The sequence below is a fragment of the Harpia harpyja genome, chromosome 8, assembly GCF_026419915.1.
Source record: "Harpia harpyja isolate bHarHar1 chromosome 8, bHarHar1 primary haplotype, whole genome shotgun sequence".
Lineage (NCBI taxonomy): Eukaryota > Metazoa > Chordata > Aves > Accipitriformes > Accipitridae > Harpia > Harpia harpyja.
Window position 1 is genome coordinate 1556210 of NC_068947.1, and position 17920 is coordinate 1574129.

The window sequence follows — 17920 nt, forward strand, 5'->3', positions numbered from 1 at the left end:
TTAAGTTGGCTAAACTACTCTAGTACAAAACTGCAGCTAAAATTACCCTCAAGTAACAGAATAGCAGAGAAACTCTCAAACTCAGATAACAATAGCCACAAGTTTATGCAAATCCAAAAGAATTATTGCAAGCAGGCCATGAATAAGCTGTGGTTTGGGAATTGAATTGGAAAAGCTGCAGCCCAGTAACCAGTGAAAATTTGCTGTTGTGAAAATGTGTCCAACCAAGCATAAAACCTGCTGGTCCTCCTCTTGAAGTGTTGACGATATAGATCCTCTCTCTTCCACTCTTCCACCCCAGACACTGTCAATGTCTTCTTTTAAAAAAAGAAATTTGCGGCACTTCATTAGAGTGCTCGAATTACTGATGAATTATTTGTGGTAAAACATACTAATACAAATCCAGATTGTATTGCAACATTCTCAGTTTTGATATGCGTCCTTCACTTGTACATGAAGTTCAATACCATACAAGGGAAAAACAGGGCAGCCCTGTAATTAGATGTAGCAGCTATGTGTCGATCTACCTCAGATCATTTCAGAAGATAGCTAAATGATGTTACCACACTTGAGCAGTAGGAGAGAGTAATTTTCTCCGTTGGCTGGTAGCAGAGCTAGTAGGAGAAACCCAGACTCTGTGGGTCCCCTCCTATTGCCATCTCTCTGCTAGGCTGTTTTGCTGGATGAAAACAAAGCTGTACAGGAGGCAAGAACACTTTTACATCTCAACACCATAGTAACTTTTATCTAACTCACCTTGTTTAAACAATGTTTAAAAGCTTGTCTTTCTCCAAATCTCTATAGTTGCAAGACTTTAAACTACCACTCGACCTACAGCGAAAACTGAACAGTAACTACCATTCAGAGTGAGAATATGTCAGACCAGATGTTGGAGAGGGCTTTTTATGACCTACTGGTGTCTCATAAATATGTTTGGAAAAGAGACAGTTTAGAGACCAATTATGTAAATACTTTTCATAAAAATATGTGTATCTCATGCTCTGCTTCTAATGACGAAAGACACTTGCATGCAAAGAGATCTTTGCTCCTTTAGTTATTAGCTTTTGCTCTTCATACTTCCATAACCAGCCACAGACTTCAAATATGTTTTCTGTGAAGATGAGGCTTAAATACAAAAGAAGGAAGGATCAGAAAATATGGAACATACATATGCAGGATAGCTTCCTGTGTGGCAGGTGTCACAGGCTGCTGAAGATTAAATTGTTGCTTGACAGAAGGCCCGTGGTCTTCAAGAAGGTATTGTCCCTTAACTTGATTGTCTTGCAAAAAATGTGTTTTCATTTAACATGCTGGACCTATTTTCACATTCAGTGTGATGCCCCTAGTTTCTTTTTACCCCCCCCCTTTTTTTAAACCACAAATGTAGCATAATTCTAATTTCCTTTACAAAATGCAATAGATATTCTTGCAACCCTGAGGGCACACGGCTAGCCATAAAAGACCACAGAAAACGCTTCTGTTAAAGAGGGACTCAGAAGAAAACTGGCTCAATTCCACAGCCAATCTGCATAATAGAGCCTTAAACAGGGAAACACCTTCTCCAGATAAAATAGATCAGCAGGAGTATTGAGTTTCATGCAGAGATGGGGTAGTATTACTTTGAGGAGTAATTCCTTTTTATGTATTTCGCAAGAACAGAGAATATTGTCTAATATTTTTATTTCAGGCTTCACACTTTGTTTTATGAAGCACGTTGAATCATTACCCCTTGGGGGAAGGTTTGCTTTAGTTCCTCACTGATGGCAATTCAATGAAATCACTTTGAGCAAAAGGTGAACATTTGTTAGCAACACAGAGGAACTTACGTGACACTTCTGTATGATGGCATTTACACCTACTAAATCCTCCTTGTGATGCCAGTTGCTGGCATGTAAACTGAAGCTCCACCTGCTGCAGCTGGATTCATGTCTAACTTTCTGGAGCAGACAGGATTTCCAGAAACGTGACTGACAAATGAAGCATAAACTATGTTCTATTACTCATCCTGCACCACAATGGGTATATTCAAACTTCTTTCTTGGCCTGTGTCTGCTTGAGGCGCTCAGATTGGTAAATGGCTCTGTCAAGACGTCCGCGACTGAGAAAGACAGCAGCAGTGTAAAACCAAGCACACGTCCATACGAACAGATGCAGGTGGATGTGAAAGCTTATAGACTCGGTAAGTTGCATTTCCAGGGTGATATGACTGAATAAATGTAACATGACTCTGCTTTTAGCGTAGGCAGAATCCCATCCTAGCATCAGTCAGTGGCTTCCCTGCTAGAAATGGCCAATTTTCAACCCACTTGTAGCAGGGCTGAAACTCTCTTATCTTCCTTCAGCCGTACAGTTAGGCAAAGAGGTACAGACACAAGGGTAAGCAGTTAAAATCTGGTGTGAAGATATTCTTGAAAGTTGAGGACAGGGATGTCTGAGATGGAAACAGACAAATTGGTTTTGGAGGAAGCAGTCTGTATGGGACGGGGAGGTGAGTGTCAAGGAAACTACAGAAGAGGAAATTGCAGTGATTGAAATGGGAGCTGATTGAGAAAGGGCCCTGAGCTATTTTGTTTTGAGATGGAGGAAAATGGCTAGAAGTTCACTGGGAAAGAAAAAGAGAGCAAGATTAGGAAATGGCTGGGTATTACGGCAGAATGAGATGTGTTTAGTCAGACACCGGGAGGAGAGGTGATGTTGTCATCATGGCAGAAAGGTTGTCTACAGGAGAGAGTGGCAGGTGGAAAAACAGAGGTGCGTTTCAAGGCCATTAAGCTCAGAGATTTCAGAGGCAGTCTGAAATGTTGATTCAGTCTGAGAAAAGGAGCTCCAGATTGAAGGAGCTGATTTATGAATACTCAGCAGAGAGGTATAGAAAATGATATTAAAGAAGCTGAAAAGACACTTGGAGCTTGTGAGCCTGTCTCCTGTGTTACAAACGACCTGGGAGAATGCCATATAAGCCCTTACGGTAACAGAGCCCTGGCCTGTCCCCTTGCCAAAAGTTTGTATAAGACTGAAGTTTCATTTCAGCTGCACACAGGATGGTTTGGGGTCCTCCCCTTATTGAGGAACACGATATACCATCATATTTCGTCAAAAGCAGTTAAACGCATTTTATATTTCTGGAATGGGTCAAATCCTTTGGAGAGAAGTGAACAAAAATAAAGGCTATGCAATCCTAGTCTATTTTACAAAAAGTGTTTACAATCTTGAGCAAGGAATAAAAGAACATCCTATTTTAGGACTCCTGAGCACACTCCTGGTAACAGACTGTGAGCTGAGACACCATATTAATATTGAAAGAGGTGAAGATTTTAGCTTATTCAATATCAAAGACTAACTGAAATAAAATATCAGTTTCATTCCGTGTTGGTTTCACTCGTATCCATCTATCAATCAAAGACACAAATGAAAATGCACAAAAGGTTCTCTATGCGCATATGCTTTTATGATAATGCAGGTATATGCCTGGATGTGTAGATCTGCAGCTGAATCCTACCTTGTTCAAAACAAAGCAGAGAATTTCAAATTGTCATTTATTTATTGTGTGTCTCAAACAGCTATTCCCTAGCTCCAAGCATTTGCATAGTCACTGTATGTATGTATTTACACCAAATACCAATGGAAATATTTTTAGAATTTATAGCAGTCCTACAAAGCACTTCTGTTTTGATGAATTTGCCTTTTTTTTTTTTAATCTAAAAAGGATCCTTCAAAAACCACTAAACCCATTTTGGCCAGCTCTGTTTAGATTCCCGAGTGCTTTACCAAAGGACTCGGTTCAGCTGGAGGGTGGCACAGCATTGTGCCCACAAAAGACAAAGACCTGGTAGGAAAAGTCACCCAAGGCAATGATAATGAACAAGCAACTCACCCAGCTACCTGCCATGCAAGCAGTGTTCACACTCGTAGGGTCGAGAATCGTTCTTGACCCAAGCAGACACGTGGCGTGACTCACTGTGCTGTGAGATTTTTGTTAGGATCCTGTACATTGCGAACTGGAGAGATGCACAAAACCATCCCGCTGCCCTTCTCTTGGGCACTCCCCCCATGCAGGTACTGCACTCTGGATTTGCGCTACCTGACTTCTTCGCTGGCCTTCACACACCCCGCGAGCACAAATTCTTAAGGGTGTAAAGCAATTAAAATGTGCTGTCTGCTCCTTACGGAATGAGAGGAAAGAAACTCATCAGGTTTCAACTAGCCCAAGAAACCGGACACATCTGCTCCTGTCATCATCAGCTCATGGGATGAGCAGCTGGAGGATTCCTGGTTCGCAGTCAGGATTGTTAAGACGGGGGGATCGGCCCATGGGAATTAATGGAATAGAAAGCTGCAGGGGAAGCATGCATTATATAAGCACCAGGGAAAATCTAGTTGCATTTATGCTCGTTATATTCTGTAATCGTGCAAATAGCTGATAAAAACCAGAAGAGGCCCCACGTCATTTCTTGAGGAAATGCAAAGATGTCAATGAAGTTAGATCAGGACTTAATTCAGCCCATAATATTTTGAACAATTGCCATCTGCTGAGTAAAAGGAGTACGGTCCTAAAATGAGCTTAGAATAATGGCATTTATGGGCCAAAAAAGGAAATGCACTATATGGACTTATAAAGAAGTTGTAATTAGGAAAGAAAATTGTAATTGAAGACCACAGAGAATGTAATGTACCGAAAGAATGAATTATAATTGTCGTGAAGCTTACCCAGACGCAAAACAGGGACATTCAGCTTCCATTCTCCAGACTATTTTCAAAATAGAATGTGCTATAAATTAACAACTGTTATGTGTAGGTGTCCCAGCCTCAGAAATGGTTAGGAATGCTCTTTAATTTATTTTCTTCAAAATGCTCTGGTTTGTTGAAATGAAAAGCTTTTACAGATATGTATCATGTAGGACAAAATTTTTATTGCCTGAGGATAGAATTGCCACTGAAGAGAGCTGGTATCCTGATAATATCCAGTGGATGTTTCAAGCAGGTTTATCAGGAACCTACATTCAATCCTCCACTCTGCTTGCTTTGAAATCTCACTTCTTTTTCCACTCTTGTTCATGAAAACTCTGCTTTTCATATTTATGAGGAAAACCATTTCTGACACCTCATCGTTTTCACAAAACACCAGAATTCTTCTCTCTTTACACAGACTGAAAATACTTGGCAGCAACATTAATTTGTTGCTAGTGATGCATTAACAACATAAAAAGGAGACAATTATTAGCTGCACATCTCTTGCTCATTAAAAAAAAAATCAGAAAATTTTCAGAAAAAAGTAATTGCTTGCTACTTGCAACTTGAAAACAGTTCTGGTTGTTTGCTGGAGTAGCCGCTGATAACAACAAAGAAACCTTTACTGATGCCTCAGTTAGAAATGATTGCTAGGAAGGACACAGCTTTTTCAACCATATATTGCAATATCTTCCAAATGCTTATAAGTTTCAGATTAGGGTTGTGAAAGCACTTGATCTTCATTTGTTTAGCCATTTCTTGTTAGTGTATGAAATAAATAATGGAAAAAGTTTAGGGAGAGAGAACTATTTTTTAAAAATGTATCCATCCCATGATGAGTATAAACTATAAAGTTGATGCTGTAGGTATGAAGTCAAAAAACAAGTGACTTCTTCAGGTCTTGTATAGGAAATGAGGCAGGGGTTTTAGGTATCCTGTTTTAACTATAAACCTGTTGGTTTTCAGGCATTTCCATTCAGAAGATACAAATGAACCTGCAGAGTTAATCATGCTTCTGTGCAAGGCAACATGGAGAGAGACAGATCGTGGTCACGCTGCTGAACAGAAGCGAGCCAGGTATTGCTTGGTGGTCACCTCCATGTGTTGTAGAGCTAGCTCCTTAAGGCCGAGCAGATCGGCTGATACAGTCCTTGGCCCCGAGTGGTGTCCCCAGAGCCACCCATGAGGTCCCGGTGGCATTTCTGTGCTGTTTCTGTACATTTTTCCAGCTTGGGATCTCTGGGGCACTGTGCAAGCTGTGGTGTGGTCCACCTCAGGGGTGTCCGTATTGCAGGGCAGTGAGCCACAAGGCGGCATTTCTTCGGGAGAGATGCGAGGAGGTCCTTGAGAGTGCAAAGGCTGAAAGAGGACTCTTGGAAGAGGACTCTGGCAGAGAGCTGAGCTGGGCACGGTCACATCCACACTGCCTCTTGAGAGAGGTCCGGGTGACCTCGTGCCCTTTGGGTAAAGCCAGGGAGCGAACAGGGGAGCAGAGATCCAACAGTCAGGTCTCCTCTTTGGTCTCCTTTCATTTAGCAGTATGTATTTACGGAGCACAAATAACAAATAGACTAAGTTTTACATCCTCAGCTCTCTATTTTCATAAATTCAATGGACTGTTGCAGATTGCACACGTGTGAGGATGAAATAAGGCCTATTATGTTCAGAAACCAAGATCATAAGTTCATTCGCTGTATCATTCGGTCCTGTCACAGTCTGTGAGTTCCATGAGTGTTTTGCCCAAACAGTTTTAGAGGACTAGGCTCATTAAGAGCTAACATTATATTCCTTATTGTAAGGCATCTTTTCAAGATTGTTCATTTTGAATATTCCAGCTCATTTTCTCTCTCAGAAGACTGTAAGATTTTGCTACAGAGACATATAGAAGTAATAAAAAAGTACTGAAAAAAATGGAAAGCAGCTGAAGATGATCTGAGAAGTCCTTTGCTTTAAGGCAACATCAGCTGTACTTAACTCATTCCTGACAAACATTTGTGTCACCTGCTTTTTAAAGTGTCCCATGGTGTGGATTCTGCTATCTTGTCGTGGTTTAACCCCAGCCAGCAACTAAACACCACGCAGCCGCTCACTCACTCCCCCCCACCCAGTGGGATGGGGGAGAAAATCGGGAGAAGAAGCAAAACCCGTGGGTTGAGATAAGAACGGTTTAATAGAACAGAAAAGAAGAAACTAATAATGATAATGATAACACTAATAAAATGACAACAGCAATAATGAAAGGATTGGAATGTACAAATGATACGCAGTGCAATTGCTCACCACCCGCCGACCGACACCCAGCCAGTCCCCCGAGCGGCGAATCCCTGCCCCCCACTTCCCCGTTTCTGTACTGGATGGGACGTCACATGGTATGGAATACACCGTTGGCCAGTTTGGGTCAGGTGCCCTGGCTGTGTCCTGTGCCAACTTCTTGTGCCCCTCCAGCTTTCTCACTGGCTGGGCATGAGAAGCTGAAAAATCCTTGACATTAGTCTAAACACTACTGAGCAACAACTGAAAACATCAGTGTTATCAACATTCTTCGCTCTGAACTCAAAACATAGCACTGTACCAGCTACTAGGAAGACAGTTAACTCTATCCCAGCTGAAACCAGGACAGTATCCACCCCTTATTCTATACCATTGACGTCATGCACAGTTCCCATACCTTTAGTTACATCCTGATCAATCATCACTTTTCCATCCCTTTAAGACATATGAGCAATGATATATATATATATGTATACACACACAGAGATATCATTCCTTTAGTTCATGGGTCATGTTCATAAAATGTTCATTGAGTTCATTTAGTTTCCGACTCTGGGCTCCATCTGTCATACCAGTCTTTCTGGGCAGGAGGGATGGTGCAAAGTCCTCTCAGTCGGTAGAGCAGAATTGGGCTTCAGTGCAGTGTGACAAGCAGGTGACATTTGGCGCAGCAGGAGGATGGTGTGCACCGTTGGATTGTTGCATGCTGGAGTCAGTTCTGGTTCCATCACTACTGCGCTTTGCTCAGTTTTATCACAGTTCTTTTCTTGCTTGATCTAAGTGATTCTTACTATAGTACTATGGATATAGCACATAATTATAGTAAGGATAATATACAGTAGCAGGGTTATATAGCAACTAATATACAGTTTAATTCTGGCTGTTCTCACCTAAAATTAAATCCCCTTGAGGCACACATCGGACTTCCCCATCTTTTCGCATCACCCACCAAGTGCACCCAGGCCCTTGAGCAAAAGCAATCCCACAAATGGGTTTACCTTTGCCTGAGGCAGGAGTAACCCAGACTGTCTTCCCTAACATATTTTTTATGTGCACTACAGGGACTTTATCCCCTTCTACAGTATGTAAAAATTCCGACTGGGCAGGGCCACCCCGATTGGCAGATCCTCTGGTGTTGACTAACCAGGTGGCTTTTGCTAAATGTGTATCCCAATGTTTGAAAGTTCCACCCCCCATTGCTCTCAATGTAGTCTTTAACAGTCCATTGTATCGCTCAATTTTCCCAGAGGCTGGTGCATGATAGGGGATATGATACACCCACTCAATGCCATGCTCTTTGGCCCAGGTGTCTATGAGGTTGTTTCGGAAATGAGTCCCGTTGTCTGACTCAATTCGTTCTGGGGTGCCATGTCGCCACAAGACTTGCTTTTCTAGGCCCAGGATAGTGTTCCGGGCGGTGGCATGGGGCACAGAATATGTTTCCAGCCATCCAGTGGTTGCTTCCACCATCGTGAGCACATAGCGCTTGCCTTGGCGAGTTTGTGGGAGTGTGATATAGTCAATCTGCCAGGCTTCTCCATATTTATATTTCAGCCATCGCCCTCCATACCACAGGGGCTTTAACCGCTTGGCTTGCTTAATTGCAGCACATGTTTCACATTCATGGATAACCTGTGCAATAGTGTCCATGGTCAAGTCCACCCCTCGGTCACGAGCCCATCTATATGTTGCATCTCTTCCCTGATGGCCTGAAGCATCATGGGCCCACCGAGCCATAAATAGCTCACCCTTATGTTGCCAGTCCAGGTCCACCTGAGCCACTTCAATCTTGGCAGCCTGATCCACCTGTTGGTTGTTTTGATGTTCTTCAGTGGCCCGACTCTTGGGTATGTGAGCATCTACGTGACGTACTTTTACAACCAGATTCTCTAGCCGGGATGCAATATCTTGCCACAGTGCGGCAGCCCAGATGGGTTTACCTCTGCGCTGCCAGTTGCTCTGCTTCCATTGCTGTAGCCAGCCCCACAGGGCATTTGCCACCATCCATGAGTCAGTATAGAGATAGAGCACTGGCCACTTTTCTCTTTCAGCAATATCTAATGCTAGCTGGATGGCTTTCACCTCTGCAAACTGACTCGATTCACCTTCTCCTTCAGCAGTTTCTGCAACTTGTCGTGTAGGACTCCATACGGCAGCTTTCCACCTCCGATGCTTTCCCACGATGCGACAGGATCCGTCAGTGAACAGGGCATATTGCCTCTCATTTTCTGGCAGTTTATTATACAGCGGGGCCTCTTCAGCACGTGCCACCTCCTCCTCTGGCGACATTCCAAAATCTTTGCCTTCTGGCCAGTCCGTGATCACTTCCAAAATTCCTGGGCGACTGGGGTTTCCTATGCGAGCCCGTTGTGTGATCAGTGCAATCCACTTACTCCACGTGGCATCAGTCGCGTGATGTGTAGAGGAGACCCTCCCTTTGAACATCCAGCCCAGCACTGGCAGTCGGGGTGCTAAGAGGAGCTGTGTTTCAGTACCAACAACTTCTGAGGCAGCTTGAACTCCTTCATATGCTGCCAATATCTCCTTTTCAGTTGGAGTATAGCGAGCCTCGGATCCTCTGTATCCCCGACTCCAAAACCCCAGGGGTCGGCCTCGGGTCTCCCCAGGTGCTTTCTGCCAGAGGCTCCAGGTAGGGCCATTCTCCCCAGCTGCAGTATAGAGCACATTTTTAACATCTTGTCCTGTCCGGACTGGTCCAAGGGCTACTGCGTGAACAATCTCCCGTTTAATTTGTTCAAAGGCTTGTTGTTGCTCAGGGCCCCATTGAAAATCATTCTTCTTTCGGGTCACTTGATAGAGAGGGCTTACAATCAGACTGTAATTTGGAATATGCATTCTCCAAAACCCCACGACACCTAAGAAGGCCTGTGTTTCCTTTTTATTAGTTGGTGGAGACATAGCTGCTATTTTGTTAATCACATCCATTGGGATCTGACGACGCCCATCTTGCCATTTTATTCCTAAAAACTGGATCTCCCGTGCAGGTCCCTTGACCTTACCTTCTTTTATGGCAAAACCGGCTTTCAGAAGGATTTGGATTATTTTCTTCCCTTTCTCAAAGACTTCTTCTGCCGTGTTGCCCCATACGATGATGTCATCAATGTATTGCAGGTGTTCCGGAGCTTCACCTTTTTCCAGTGCAGTCTGGATTAGTCCATGGCAAATGGTGGGGCTGTGTTTCCACCCCTGGGGCAGTCGATTCCAAGTGTACTGGACACCCCTCCAAGTAAAGGCAAATTGTGGACGACACTCTGCTGCCAGAGGGATTGAGAAAAACGCATTAGCAATGTCAATTGTAGCATACCACTTGGCTGCCTTTGACTCTAGTTCGTATTGAAGTTCTAGCATATCTGGAACGGCAGCACTCAGCGGTGGCGTAACTTCATTCAGGCCGCGATAGTCAACTGTTAGTCTCCACTCCCCATTAGACTTTCGCACGGGCCATATGGGACTATTAAAAGGTGAGCGAGTTTTGCTGATCACTCCTTGGCTCTCCAGTTGGCGAATCAACTTGTGGATGGGAATCAGAGAGTCTCGGTTGGTGCGATATTGCCGCCGGTGCACCGTCGTGGTAGCAATTGGTACTTGTTGTTCTTCAACCCTCAGCAACCCCACAATCGAAGGGTCTTGAGAGAGACCAGGCAGGGTAGACAGCTGTTCCGTGCCCTCCGTCTCCAAGGCAGCTATACCAAAAGCCCATCGATACCCCTTTGGGTCCTTAAAATACCCTCTCCTGAGATAGTCTATGCCAAGGATGCACGGAGCCTCTGGACCAGTCACAATGGGGTGTTTCTGCCATTCATTCCCAGTTAGGCTTACTTCAGCTTCCAATACAGTTAACTCTTGGGATCCCCCTGTCACACCAGAAATAGAAATGGGTTCTGCCCCTTCATAACTTGATGGCATTAAAGTACACTGTGCGCCGGTGTCTACTAGAGCCTTATACTCCTGTGGGTCTAACGTGCCAGGCCATCGAATCCACACAGTCCAATAGACCCGGTTATCCCTTTCCTCCACCTGGCTGGAGGCAGGGCCCCTCTAATTCTGGTCAGAGTATCCAGTATTCACTTCTCGTAAAATTGGCTCAGAAGTCCCTTCAAGAGGATCAGAAATAAGATCAGCCCTTCTACTCTGTTTGGAAACCGGAGCGGCATTTTTCCTGGTAGAATCCCCTTTTGTGGTGTTTTTTCCTCGCAGCTCACGTACCCGTGCATTTAGGACCGAGGTAGGTTTTCCATCCCATTTCCTCATGTCCTCTCCATGATCACATAAGTAAAACCACAGGGCACCTCGCGGTGTGTACCTTCTATATTCTTTCTCTTGGGCAGAGGAGCGCTCACTCCTAATAGCTGAGACATTGGTCCTTACAGGTGGGCAACAGGACATCTCCTCTTTGAATTGCTGGAAATCCTCGGACAGCTTCTCCACAGCCGAAATGCAGGCTTGTAGGGAGGAGGAGAGATTCTCTTCGTATTGACGGAGTTGGCGAGCCACTTCATCCACTGTCGGTGCCTCTTCGTCTTTCCAGGTCATTATTGCCAGTGAGTTGGCATAGGACGATGGTGCGCTCCGTACAAACTTCCGCCACATGGGTCGTGTGCATTGGACTTCGTCTGGATCTTTGGGTAATTGTGGGTTGTCCGGATCATGATGAATTGTCTCTAGCACAGCTAATTCCCTCAGATATTGGATACCTTTTTCCATGGTTGTCCACTTGCTTGATTGACATATAACATCTTCCTTAAAGGGGTACCTTTCCTTCACACTTGACAGGAGTCGCCTCCAGAGGCTGATGGCTTGTGTCCCTTTTCCAATTGCCTTGTCAATGCCACCTTCCCTGGCAAGCGATCCCAGCTGCTTGGCTTCCCTACCTTCTAATTCCAAGCTATTAGCCCCATTGTCCCAGCATCGGAGGAGCCAGGTGATAATATGCTCACCTATACGGCGGCCAAAATCTTTTCGCATATCCCGCAGCTCACTCAAGGATAGGGACCGGGTTATTACCTCTGGTTCTGCCTCTTCCTCCTGTTCCCGTGATGACCCTGGTTCGCCTTCATCCTTCGCTAAGCGAACTGATTTTTTTGTATATTTCTTTTTCTGTACGGGGGCAACTGATACTGGTGCAGGTTGGTCCACTGGTTCAGTTGCAGTACCGCTCGCCGGGTCTTGGATAACCGCAGTGTCTGTTGCCAAGGTTTGGGTAGCTGCTGTGCTCGTTGCTGGGGCTGGAGGGACCTCAGTGCCCGTTGCCGAGGTTTGGGTAGCTGCCGTGCTCATTGCCGAGGCTGGAGGGGCTGCAGTGCCTGTCGCTGAGGTTTGGATAGCCACAGTGCTCATCGTTTTGTTGTTAGGTCCAGAGACCTTCTCTTCCCCTTGAGGGTACTGAGTGGTGTCGAACAGGGCTCGATAGGCATGGGCCAGGCCCCAGCACGTTGCAGTAATTTGTATCTCTCTGGAGCTGCCGGGGTGACAGCATACCTTTTCCAAATATTTTACTAGTTCTTCTGGATTCTGCACTTGTTCAGGGGTGAATTTCCAAAACACTGGAGGTGCCCACTTTTCTAGGTACTTGCCCATACTACCCCACACACCCTGCCACTCATAATTATCCAGCCTTGGGGCAGATCTCTGGGTGATTTTCTTAAATAGTTGTTTAACCTTAAATGAGAGCTGAACCACATTCAGAAGCATGCTAATTCCTAGCAGTAGGGCTAGGACCGTGCTGGTCCCAACATCCCAAGAGTATTCAAATTTTTCAAAATTCTCAAACACCATTGTAACTGGACTGAAGGAGAAAGGAGAGGGGAAGAAAGGTATCCCACCCATAGACTGGTTTTCCAAGGAGGAAAGGTAAATGGTATAATTATTAATAGTTTCCCACAGATGGCTTCCACAGTATAAAGGTGACAATGCTGGGTGCAAGTACCGGATTAATCCCACAGCCGACGACTTTATCATACCATAAACCAGTGTTATACAATACATCAAAGCGAAAACCTTAATCCACCTCCCACGGATGATAAGCAGCAGAAGAGGGACTACATACAGCAAGCGAGGTGATACATAACAGAACTTTAAAAACCAGAGCAACAACTCTAAGAACACATAAATCAACATAATGACCAGCAACTATTAGACCGATATAATGAATGCTTATAACAAATTTGTTTTAACAAGCTCTGGTCAGGTTTGTCGTTATCTCAACCCTTCGTGCCCCACGTTGGGCGCCAAAAAGGACTGTCGTGGTTTAACCCCAGCCAGCAACTAAACACCACGCAGCCGCTCACTCACTCCCCCCCACCCAGTGGGATGGGGGAGAAAATCGGGAGAAGAAGCAAAACCCGTGGGTTGAGATAAGAACGGTTTAATAGAACAGAAAAGAAGAAACTAATAATGATAATGATAACACTAATAAAATGACAACAGCAATAATGAAAGGATTGGAATGTACAAATGATACGCAGTGCAATTGCTCACCACCCGCCGACCGACACCCAGCCAGTCCCCCGAGCGGCGAATCCCTGCCCCCCACTTCCCCGTTTCTGTACTGGATGGGACGTCACATGGTATGGAATACACCGTTGGCCAGTTTGGGTCAGGTGCCCTGGCTGTGTCCTGTGCCAACTTCTTGTGCCCCTCCAGCTTTCTCACTGGCTGGGCATGAGAAGCTGAAAAATCCTTGACATTAGTCTAAACACTACTGAGCAACAACTGAAAACATCAGTGTTATCAACATTCTTCGCTCTGAACTCAAAACATAGCACTGTACCAGCTACTAGGAAGACAGTTAACTCTATCCCAGCTGAAACCAGGACATATCTTTTTCCTTCTAGGAAGCCTTCTTATTTAATCTAAATCTTTGTTGCAATTTTAGCTCACTGCTTCCTTATACCCCCCAAGTGTCGGTGTGGAGAACAATTTGTTCCCCTACTATTAGCATCTACCCATTACAAAAGTAAAAAGGCTTTATAACATACCTCTCAGATTTTCCTGAGTGAGTGAGTGTTTCAATCTAACAATCATGGGCTGCGTTTTTCTAGATTTGTCTTTAAGCCGGGACATTTCTGGGCATAGTACTCCTGCTGAAGCCTCACGGGCACTGGCAAAAGTGGAGGGTTTATTTATGTGCTTTATACTCGACACTCCTGTTCGTGCTGCCGCACCACCATCCCACACACACCGCTTCTCGGTGCCTGTTCGGCAGCTCCTCTGAGCTCCCCATTGTCTTTGAGGTCTGTGAGCAGGGGGTTTATTCTCTCCTCCTGCACACGAATTCTGTGCAGCACCAGACTCCAGACAGGACATTGCCCAGCCCCTCTCCAAATACCCTCTGGTTTGACATGAGCTGCCAACAACTATTTCCACAGTATTGTTTTCCAACCAGTTTTGCTGCTTATTGTGGTTCCCAAGTTGCCCCAAGCTCGGTTACGAAACTGTCATCTGATAGAGTCAAAAGGGCAGCGAAAGCCAAAATGTAAATCATGTATGTTTTTTCTTCTAACCACAAAACCTGCCATGCTACCGTGGAAGAGTAGTTTATAATCTGTTCCTCAGAAACCCATGTTGACTGTTGTTTATCTTCTTGCTATTTCTTGGTTGTTTACAAACAATTTGATTGATGACTTGTATCATCGTGTTTCTGGGAACTGACATGAAACTGGTTTGTCTGTGAAACTTTTCAGTCCTCTTCTTTTTTTTCCTGGTTTAGAGCTAAGTCCTAGTTTCTCCTTTTCTACAGTCATGTAGTACTTGATCTGCCCTCCTATGTATTTCTAAAAGCAGAATGAATTATAGTAAGGGTATCACAGCCTCAGCCTTCCAGCTTAGCTTTTAAATGTCAAGACAATGTACAAAATAAACTCAATTTATTCAAAAGAAATTCAGTACTTGTGCAGTTTTCATTCCTCAGCCCATCTGATTGGAACACAATCCAAATACAGCTAAATGGACCAATATTTGAATAACCTTTCCTTTCCCTCTGCTTTGGTGAACGGCCCTCCTGTCTTCCCGTACAAACTCAGCAACCAACAGAAAGTAACAGCCAGAAAAGAGTTTGTTCAGTACAGCATCATTTTAGCCTTAACAATAGAGGTAGCTAGAGCCACAATGCAATGTCTTCATCCTGTAAAAAATCCCAAGTAATTGTTTTTTTTTCACCGAAAGCAATTTAGTCCTCTACTGTAGTATTTCTAGGTAAATAATTTCCATGCAGCAAAAAGAGTCAATTAGGTTGAAGTAACACTTTCCCACCAGAGTGCAAAATGGCAGTGCTCTGTTGCATGCTGTTGACAAATGAAAAAGACACCCACAGGCTAACTGCGTACAAAGTTAAAATACAATATTGAACTGCTGGGAAAAATTGTGCCTTTTCAAGTAGGTGCTGCCACTTCAGCAGTGTTTGTTCAAAAGTCATTACTAACCTTTGGCATCTCATTTGGGCTACTGAACACTTGCCACTAGGGTTGCATTAATATCTGAGCAATGGCAGAACATAAAAAAGTCAAGGAGTCGTGATTATGAAATGGAAAAGCCAGCCAAAATCTATGGTAGTCATCAGCAAAATCAGTAACATATTTCAGACGTGTATGAAAAATACTTTGTTTAGTGGTATGCTACAAGGACTAATTTTATGCCACTGTCTTTCAGTCAAATTAATCCTTATACTGAAGTCATTTCCACCTGCGTTTTTACCTTCTAGCTTAATCTTTCCTTTGACAAGATGTTTTGTTTGTCAAGAGAGAAATGGGATAGAGGAATCAAATTTGTTATAACAGAAAAAAGTCAGCATTTTTCTTGATGGAGGATTTATCTGTACAAACAGAGATGTCTACATTGTAGGCCACTAATCTGACCTCACCGTGCAGGTCTCCCATTAGAGTCAGTGGAAAGAAATGGGCACTTCTGCTGCAGGACCCATCTGATGTATTCGGACCCCCCACCTCTAGGATGAGAGGGACGAGACCTTCAGCACGCCTGTCACTCTCCATGGACCATAAAGAAAGCCAGCTAGCTCAGAGGTAAATGCTTACAGGGTACATATTCCTGTTAAGAGGAATAAACACTTCCATAAGCCTGACAATTACCTTTGGACCATTTACAAATAATAGGGAAATATTTCTAAAAAGGCATCTGGAACATATTCCCAGAGCAGGTGCCAAGCTCCGGAATCCCCAAAGCAAATCATACCGCTAAAAAGGTGGTTTGGTTTGTTTTTCACTTGCATTTCCTTGTTTGTTCACCTTCGATAGCCAGCCATTTGTCATTCAAGCCGAATTACAGAGAGCCCCTTTCCCTCTTCAGTTCACATTAAGCCTGACGGTCCGTTTGAGACAACTCGGCTCACCCAGGTTGCATAAGGTGCTTTTTTTGTTGCATTGCCACAAATGCTCCCTGCCTCCCAGCTCAGGGGAGGTGTGGGGAGGGAAGAACCTCAGCAAAGCGGCTGTCACCCTTCGGCAGCAGGAAAGAGGAGCCCAGTCCGTCCCCGCTAGCCCCTGGGTGACATTTGACTGGGGATAAAGTCCCTGAGGTGAAGAGTCAAGAAAGTCGGGTATGTCGCTCCTAGTAGGAAAGTTAACTTCGTACGCTCTCCCTGCTGCCCCGTTGAAATGAAGGTTGTTTTTCCCTTTAGTCCAAAAGGCTGAAGTGATATTCTATTGCCTGGGGGAATTTTGGGGGGGCTTCCTTTTGTTCCCATTAATCTTCTTTCACATTTTGAGGTTGTAGCCCTGCAGTTGAAGAAGCAGCTAGATGTACATCCATCAGGTCTAGATTTTGGTTAAAAGTGAAGTTAAATCCAAACGGTAAATTAAGGGTTTAAGTCCTGGATTTGTCACTGAAGAAAATCTGACAAGCTATATCCGCGTTTTCCACTGGATCTGAACCAGTAAAGCCGATCCTGCTGTTTACCTCCCCGCTCCCCGGGTCAAGGCCAGGAAAGTGTGTCTTTACGAATTAAAGTTATCCACTCTCTGCAAGTTCTGATCCTATTTTTGACCTATTTTCAATAGGGAAAGATTATGACTTCGTTTTTATCTATCTGAAGACACTCTTAGGAAATGCAAAGCACCACAACAGCACTTGCAGCTTCAGATAGCCATGGAAACAGGCGGCTGGGAGCAGGCGAGAAATGTGCCAAGGTAGCAGCCGACATCTTTGATTTCTCTTTCTGTGCTTGTTTTCTTGCTTAACAGGTTCAGGAACAGATTCTGGCTGGATCTTAGTGCTTCAGGAATTGTGCATTTATAAACAAAGAAAAAATATTAAAAATATACACGTGAAATCTGTGCTCTGTCTGGTGAAAAAAGTAATGGCAACCTCCTTTACTAATGACAAGAATGATCCCAAATACTCCTTTTTACGTCAGTTGTTGATGTTTATGCAATTTGATGATGCTCAGATACTACAGTAAGATAAGCAGTTCATTGCAAAATACCATTGATACAAAATATGTGTCGATGGTCTATCTACATGTCTCAGTGCAAACTCTATCTCCCTTTTATATGAACAATATGCAGCTATGTTTTCATACTGCAACATCCCACACAACAGCATTCTGATTTCCAGTGATGAATTTTTCTTTCGGTCCCATTTTTATTTTTAAAATTTTAGGGTTTTTTTTTCAGAGTCAATGTTGCCTTAGCATTTAACATATTACTGATATTTATTTCATTGATGCTTGCCCTATAGTGTCACATATTTACTCAAAAAGTGAATATCATTAAAGGTCTTATAAATTCCTGGCTATAAAAAAATGGGATTTTTGAAAGTGGTCTTGAGAATTTTGTACCTATGATAAAACTGTGCTAGACAGATTGTTACCATAAGTCCTGGAAATTTGACTAATGGGAGAAAAAATACAAAGATGACTTGCACCTCACAGTTTTTTTACAAACTCCAG

General features: G+C 43.9%; 1 long non-coding RNA gene across 1 annotated transcript; it reads left to right on the plus strand.

Annotated features, from left to right (window-relative positions):
* Positions 1-1954: 1954 nt before the first annotated feature.
* Positions 1955-15957, plus strand: LOC128145096 (uncharacterized). The gene is made up of 3 exons (XR_008236343.1): positions 1955-2179; positions 5695-5805; positions 15897-15957. It is a non-coding gene; the product is annotated as an uncharacterized LOC128145096 (long non-coding RNA).
* The last annotated feature ends 1963 nt before the right edge of the window (positions 15958-17920 follow it).